General features: G+C 42.8%; 1 protein-coding gene across 3 annotated transcripts in view; it reads right to left on the bottom strand.

The window, feature by feature from the left end:
* LOC117174215 (centrosome-associated zinc finger protein CP190) overlaps window positions 1-7,769 on the bottom strand; it is a 102,363-nt gene that overhangs the window by 85,228 nt on the left and 9,366 nt on the right. The window lies entirely within an intron of this gene.

The following is a 7,769-nucleotide window of genomic DNA, read 5'->3' as shown; positions in this document are numbered from 1 at the left end:
TGTCATAAGGACAACCGCAGGATTTCGCCGGAAGCGGGTGCTAATCTGGAAAATTGCACCCGCTTCCAGCGAAATCGCGGTAAAATTTCAGCCACAACCACGTCTCACGACGTTGAGATAGGTGGTTACAGTCTGTAAAGGAATCAATACGACGATCCAGCAAAAGCCTCGTGCATCTTAAGAACACGGAGCGACGCAAAGACTACCGGACGATTAGTTTAAGAGAATATTCCGGGTACAATCGTTGCAACTCCCTCATAAGGTCTCTATACCTCTCTTTCTTTTCATTCTCCTTGGTTATGATGTTTTTGTCAGCTGGTGCCGAAAATTCGATAACGAACATGGTTCGCTTCTCGAAGTCAAGAAGAACCATGTCAGGCCTCGAGTGAGCAACAGAAAACAATTGTCGAGAATATAAAGTTCCAGTATATGCGGCACTTCCCATTCTCGACAATTGACTCAATTTCCCTAGGAGCATTTAGAGAAGAGATATTAAGGTTAATGTCGTAAGAGTGACAGAGATGGTAAAAAAGCACTCTTAGTACCGCATTGTGCCTTTGAATGTAGGTCGTTCCCGCGTGAGTTGGACAACTACATAGTATGTGAGCTAAATGCTCGGGGTGTGCATGGCACGCCCTGCAGCTATCATCAGTAATGTCTTGGCTCAAAATGTGGCGACGGTATGTTAAGGTGGAAATGACACCGTCTTGGCATACAAAAATGAAACCCTCCGTACCAGACTTCAATCCCGGCGATTTAAGGAAAGCAAACGTTAGCTCACAAGACATTGACTGATCCTTCACATTTCAGTGGAAGATACCGTGTATCCTCTTATCGAGGAGCTGTTCACGAAAGTTTTTCTCTTGTGCTTTCTTAATCCGGGCTTTCAGGAGTGAGTACTCGAGATAGATAAGATTTGATGCATTTTGCTCACACCTAATACTGAAGTTAAGTCCGAGTGTTTCAGCAACCTCCTCCGCTGCTTGTATAGAAATGCTCCTTTGCCCACTTCTTCGTGATTCCTGACCATTTTAAGAAGAGGGTCTCTTCCATTTTCAACTCTATGTGCTGAACCCAGAATAATCCTGTTGTGAAGACATTCAAGGCTCAATATTCCGCGACACCCTTGACGGCGTGAGATGTACAGTTCGGAAGACCAAACCTGCCGGATGAGACGTTTGTATCTGCTTCGGAGAGTATCCTTTATAGATGTCAAATCCTGAATGCGGCTCTGTGGCACGCCCAGGTATGTATAAGTCACTCCAGCACAAAGATGTCGTATAGCGCTTCTATCAACGAGCTCAGGATCTTCAGGGATGCCATTAAGTTTTCCTAGCTTCAAATAAACCTTGGCGCATTTGTCTAACCCAAATTCCATTCCAATTTCCTTAGTATATCGTTCGACAATCCATAGAGCTAGATGTAGTTGCTCTTTGTTTTAAGCATAGATCTTAAGATCGTCCATGTAAAATACATGAGTGACCTTGTACTTTCGATCTGCAGGTTTGCCGCACAAGTACCCGTCGTAATGGCGAAGTGCCAGAGATAGTGGCAATAACGTAAGGCAAAAGAGCAGTGGGCTCATGGTGCCGCCCTGAAAGACACCCCTCTGAAAGGTGACCTTGTTAGTTGTCACACGATTTTTTCCAGATGAGATAGTAAATCTGGTTTTCCAAAGCGGCATCAATCTCTCTATGCACCTGACCATTTGCGGATGAACCTTTAAGATTTCCAAAAGACAGGTGATAAGTCTATGGGAGGTCGAATCGAAAGCTTTTCGATAATCAATCCAGGCCGTCGATAGGTCAGGCTGGTAGAATGCTGCATCTTTGCAGACACATCTATCGATGAGCAGGTTCTCCCGACATCCGGCTACGTCTTTTTTTTGAGCCTCGTTGTTCATACATTTCTTGCCACACAGGTTCAATTGCCCGAACAATCTTATCATTTAGGATAGCTGTGAATATCTTATAAAGTGTGTTCAGACAAGTTATTGGCCTGTAATTCTTCGGGTCAACTAAGTTGCCTATTTTCGGCAGGAGTATTGTACGCCCTTCCACCAACCACTCTGAAATCGGTCCTTCCGACTTCAAATATGAGGTGAAAGTACGGGCCAAATGCTGATGGGTTGAAAAAAACTTCTTCCACCAGAAAGGGTTGATACAATCTGGTCCCGGGGCAGAATAGTTCTTCATCCTTCTTAATACTTTTTTCACATCCTCAGTAGTGATGGGTGGGCATTCTTTATCAGATGCTATGAGGACAACACATAACTCCTTGAAGCTATTTATATTTTCTGAATCTTCGTCCAGTCTATGCTGCACTTCGTAGACTTCTCTCCAAAATACTTCGACCTCCTCTGGTTTGGGTGGGTGTTCGACAGTAACTGGAGGGTCTTGGAAGAGTCGAGATGGGTTAGAGAGAAACTGTTGAGTTTCTCTGGTCCACCTCTCCCTCCGTTCTAGACTTCTCTTAGCATCGTAGCACTCTAGCAAGTCGTGATTCAGTTCCTCCGTCCACCCAAAGGTCGCGAGATCCCGCCGATCCATCGCATTGAATCCATTTTCATTGGCTCCCCAGCTCTAGATTGGTCGGCATTGTTGGCCGACCCATTGTCGGGAGCCCTGCGCGTTGTGTTGTTTTGAACCGCACTTACTACAACTATGTTTGGTGTTGTCATTGTTGTTCCCATGAGAAGTTAGGGAAAGGGGTTCGTCCATCCTTGTAGAGCCCCGCATGCAAGGATAAGGCTGCGTACTCTGAGAGGTCGCCCGGTATCCCAGTCACCGTTCTAGACAACTCACCCAGGTACCATTCAGCTTTCGGCACTGTTTTCACACCTCCGCTTGGGAGATAATTCCTTCGGGACCACCCCTGGAGAATTGTCCGCGACTGCCTATTTATGTTTGTAACCATATTCAGCAGAAACTCTTGATAGAGGGACCCTCTGTCCGCAACCCGAGGACGCGTTCGGTGGCTTTGTCATAGGCCCTTCGGTTTAATTCTAGAGGAATCAAAACCGAACCGAATGGGGGCCCCTCCGGGATACACACTCTCTCTTTCTCTCTCTCACACACACACACACATTCAAAACAAAAACAAAAGTAATTTTTCGACAGTAAATCTCACTTTTACTTTGTCTGCTTATCCCTGACACATCGTCAAGGATAAAAAAGACAATAAGTGGCCCGTTTGTCCTTAATGGAAATTGATTGTGACGTTAAAGGCTTTGGAGGAATTCCGTTCCCAACACACAACTGTCACTAAAGTCCTTTAGAACAAAAAATTTCAAGTCCACTGCACGGTCTTTGTATTTCTCCCACATTTGTGCTCCTTTTCAAATTAAGGGCCTGAGCATTGAAAACTGTAATTTGGTGATTGTGAATTCTCTTTTGTTTAAGTTCTTTCGCCTTTAGCAAAGACATTCTTATCACGTATGTCATGCTTCGTACGTGAGTTTGTCTATAATGTTAACTTGTCTAAATTATGTTCAAGAAAAAATTTTCTGATCGTACTACATGTATTTTATAGAAATGAATTCAATTGCAAGCAACAAAAATATAAAAATATTACTTTAGCTGATTTTTCATAGGTGTATTCAAACTTTTGGCCTGTGCTGTATAAAATAATAAGAGAGTTTAAAAATTATAAAAATTAGAGTTCTAAAACTGAAAAGCTAGAATTCTATACAATCATACTTGCCAAACAGCGTTCACATTGCAAAAGAGAATTTTGAAATTCAAATTTCGCAACAATCATACGTGCGCATAAACATGCGATGATGTTGTAAGTATACAATTACGAGCGGCCACGAGCGTTGGAGGTGACAACAGTCACCTCTGGATGCTTTCTTAGAGCTGCCACTCCGCTGGTTTTTAGTTGCTCGCTTTCTTATGGTCAAGAGAGTTTCTTACAATTGCATTGTATTATTATTGTTTTTATTAAACTTTTACTCGGGTAAACCCGGTTATACATCATAGCCACGGACTAAGTCAAGTGACTGATGAGATTAGAATGTTATAAGTTAATTCAAATAATTTGATAAGATGGTTGAAACCTCCTGCGATGATGTTGTAGGTATGCAATTACGAGCGGCCCCGAGCGTTGGAGGTGACAATAGTCACCTCTGGATGCCTTCTTAGAGCTACCATTTGCCACTCCACCAGTTTTTAGTCGCTCGCTTCCTGATGACCTAGAAAGTTTCCTACAATGCGACAGGTGTTTAATAAAACCGCCTTCTGAGCTGCTGCCAATACCGTACTGACTCCTAAACGTTCAAGATGTTCAGTGTATCTTGCGTGCACATTGCCTGTAGACGAAATCACAATGGGATGAATAGATGTATGATTCACATTCCTCCATATGGTCTTTACTTCATGCCTTAACTCTCTATACTTGTGGGTCTTGGTTGTATAGGTTAACTGCAAATTTCGGTTAAGCGGACAAGCAATGTCGATGATGTAGACTCTTCCACCTTTTTTTCTCGCATCACGATATCAGGTCTATTGGCCCGGATATAATGATCCGTTTGAATAGCAACATCCCAATGTAAGACGTAATCTTCGCTTTCTAAAACAAGCATTGGATTATATCTATAGAAGGGCATCCATTCTTTTAAGAGTCCTAGGTTTATGGCAAGTTGTTGATGTGTAATGTCCGCTACATTATTATGTCTGTGCGTATATTCTCTCTGAGCCATTACGCGACAGCCATAAATAATGTGCTTGATGGAACACGTTTTGATGTAACACGTGTTTGCGATCATTCCTGGCGCTGACAACCTTGTCCTGTATTACAATGACAAATCCTTCCGTGTTGGGATACAGAACACCCTTTCTGAGCCAAATATTAGATGCCTCACTATCCACTTCACTTTGATCTAACGTGTTGGGGTGCTCCATTGTATTTCTAATTCCTCTATGGTTTTCTGCCCTGATATTCAAGGTCCCATCTGAGAACAAATATGAGGGCTTGTAGTCAAGATCCGCTTGACAGATGGTACTGTAAAGCGCAACATTTCGTTTGCTGTTAAAATAGTCTCGCAACTGTATAACTTGTGACTCACACAGTTTTTTGACATCTACAACGCCCCCACCCCCTAAATGTCGTGGTAGAACTCCCCTTTCAATCGCTGAATTTCTGTGGTGCATTCGGTGCTTCGCCATTTCTACGCGAACAATTCTGTTTAACTTTTCAAGGTCCGTGTTAGACCATTTTATGAGCCAGAAGGAGTACGTGAGGACAGGAATGACATATGAGTTGATCGCCCTGATTTTGTTTGCCGAGTTCAGAATCAATCTGAGTCTCGTAGTGAAGGCAGTCGTTAGCCTTGTCTTAACTATCGTATGTTGTATACCCTTAGATTCACGAATACCCACATATTTATATGATTCGCCTGCAGCCATTGCCTCGATGTCATTTTCGAACTCGTTCCTTAACTTTGCGATCCCTAATTCCCCTCTGATTAAATGCACTGTTCTACATTAAACAAGTCCAAACTCCATGTGGATATCATGAGAAAACTGCTGTGCGACATCAATCACTTGCTGCAGTTTCTGGGCTGAACGAGCGTACAACTTCAGGTCATCCATGTAAAGAAGATGGGTCAGTTGATGACCATCCACATTATCATGAATTTTGAAACCATGAGACATGCAGTTTAGTGTTTTGCTCAATGGATTCAACACTAAACAGAACCATAGTGCGCTAAAGGAGTCTCCTTGAAATATACCCGTCGTAAAGCGTATTGATCTAGTTATCCTTGGTTGTCCATGATCAAAATACTTGATTCTTGTACCCCAGAGCCTCATTGCATGGCTTAGAAAGTCAATAATGTGTGGGCAGATTTTGTAAAGTTTTAAGACTTCAAGCAAATTCTCATGCGGCACGGAAGGAAACGCTTGCTTGTAGTCAAAGTCAATGTATACCATGTTTAAGTTCCTTTGACACTTACGAGTTTGAGTTATGGCAACAGCGTCTATAGTGACTAGATCTTTACAGTCTCGTGAGTTTTTACAACATCCTTTTTGTTCTTCTGTAAGAATGTCAATCTCGTTGCAATGAGAATATACCTTATCTGCAACGATAGCTGTAAGACATTTATAAATTGTTGGAAGACAGGCTATCGGTCGAAAGTCAGATGGATTTTGATTTTTCCCTAAACACCCGACCAGTAGTTAGTCATATCTTCCAATTGAGGGGGTGCCTTGGTGGTTATTTGGCTTTACTCTCAGTTCACGATAGAACCTTCTTTCATCTGCCTGAAAGTTTTGATTTTTTTGCCTTCGTGCATTACTTTTCTTGTACGGAGGCAGTCTGGCAGTAAGAACATGAAGTCTCTGTCGTTGAGAGTCTAAAATTTCATCTAATATTGCTGGTGTTAATGTCTGAATGTGCCGAGGATGGATGACTTTAGTAACATGGCTCATCAGCTTTCTGGTTCTATTTACTTTTTTATATTGAGTTAATCGACCCAATTTGCACATTACTTTGCCGATATCCATGTCCAACCTGATCTTACTTGGTGGATCTCGATCCCTTGCTGGGACAAAAACTGAATTTACAGGCCTAGTTTTCGGGCCCAACGTTCTAACGGTTGCCACAGCTGCACAGTATACAAGAGTTTGCACCTCTAACGCAGTTTGTGCTATGTTCAAATACGTAGGTAAAACCTTGCTGCCGAGATGTGCTATTAGTGCACGCAGATCATTTGTGATGTTCATTTTGGGCAGAGAATGCCTTAGTGTTGGTTCTACATATCTGAACCCTAGTAAAGCATGACCAAAATTCCTTTCCAGGTGCTGTAGTTTTTCTGAGATTTCCCTATGCACATCATAGTTTGTAATATCTGGATGTGGTTCTAATGAATCCGGTGCATGATGTTTATTATCCCTAGCACCTATGCCTTCAGCATCAATCAAGTCTTCGTTATCCACATCTTCCAAGGTGAGCTCATCAACAGAAAGCTGCCGTTCCCCTTCCATTTTGATAGCAGCTATTTTAACAGCCGAAAGCAGTCTGTTCACAGATATTGAGCGTTCTTGATCTGCCAGATTCTGCTAATTTATTTTCGTGGCTAGCTCTGGGCATTTAAGTAAGAAGAGTCTATGATGTTCTCTCCTAACACTTTGCCCACATTTCTCTGCTAAAAAATAAAAGCGCATAACATCTCTGTTCATATGGTATGTCCATTTTCGTCGCTTTTTTGGTTGCTGAACCTCTTCTTCTGCCTCTGGTTGTATAAGGTCATCCACCTCTGGAGGATGTGGTGGTGTTGGATCATGAATAGGTTGAGGAAGAACATCAATTGCTCCTGCTTGACCGTCTTTTGTAACATGTAGATTAGTCCTGATGTACTTCACCTTAGCGACAAGATCTCTTAGTGCGACTTTTTGTATATTAGGATACTTTGCAGCAAATTTTGTTCTTAAATTGTATCCTTTTTCCATGTTCGTTTCAACCTTCGCACTTTCGTGATAGAGATGCACCAATTCCTCTTTCATTGTGGTATCCCAATTGATGCTCACCCACGGTATTTCTGTCGAGGTGGTTGGCTGCAAATAGCTAACGCTAGCCAAAGCATCCTGAGCAAGCACAGTTGATGTTCCACTGCTTACCGTTTGTCGAAGATGTTCTTGCTGGCCAGCTGTGTGATTAGTGAGATCTGCCTGACCATCTCGCAGCTCACCATCGCCACCGTCCCGCATGCTGTGGCCCCCAGCTGTGGCTCCAGGGACGACCCGACGATCCTCGGGAAGCGACAAGCGTTT

This window comes from Belonocnema kinseyi, chromosome 6, assembly GCF_010883055.1.
Source record: "Belonocnema kinseyi isolate 2016_QV_RU_SX_M_011 chromosome 6, B_treatae_v1, whole genome shotgun sequence".
NCBI lineage: Eukaryota > Metazoa > Arthropoda > Insecta > Hymenoptera > Cynipidae > Belonocnema > Belonocnema kinseyi.
The sequence above is the reverse complement of the archived record's forward strand: the minus strand, read 5'-3'. Positions and strand labels throughout refer to the sequence as shown.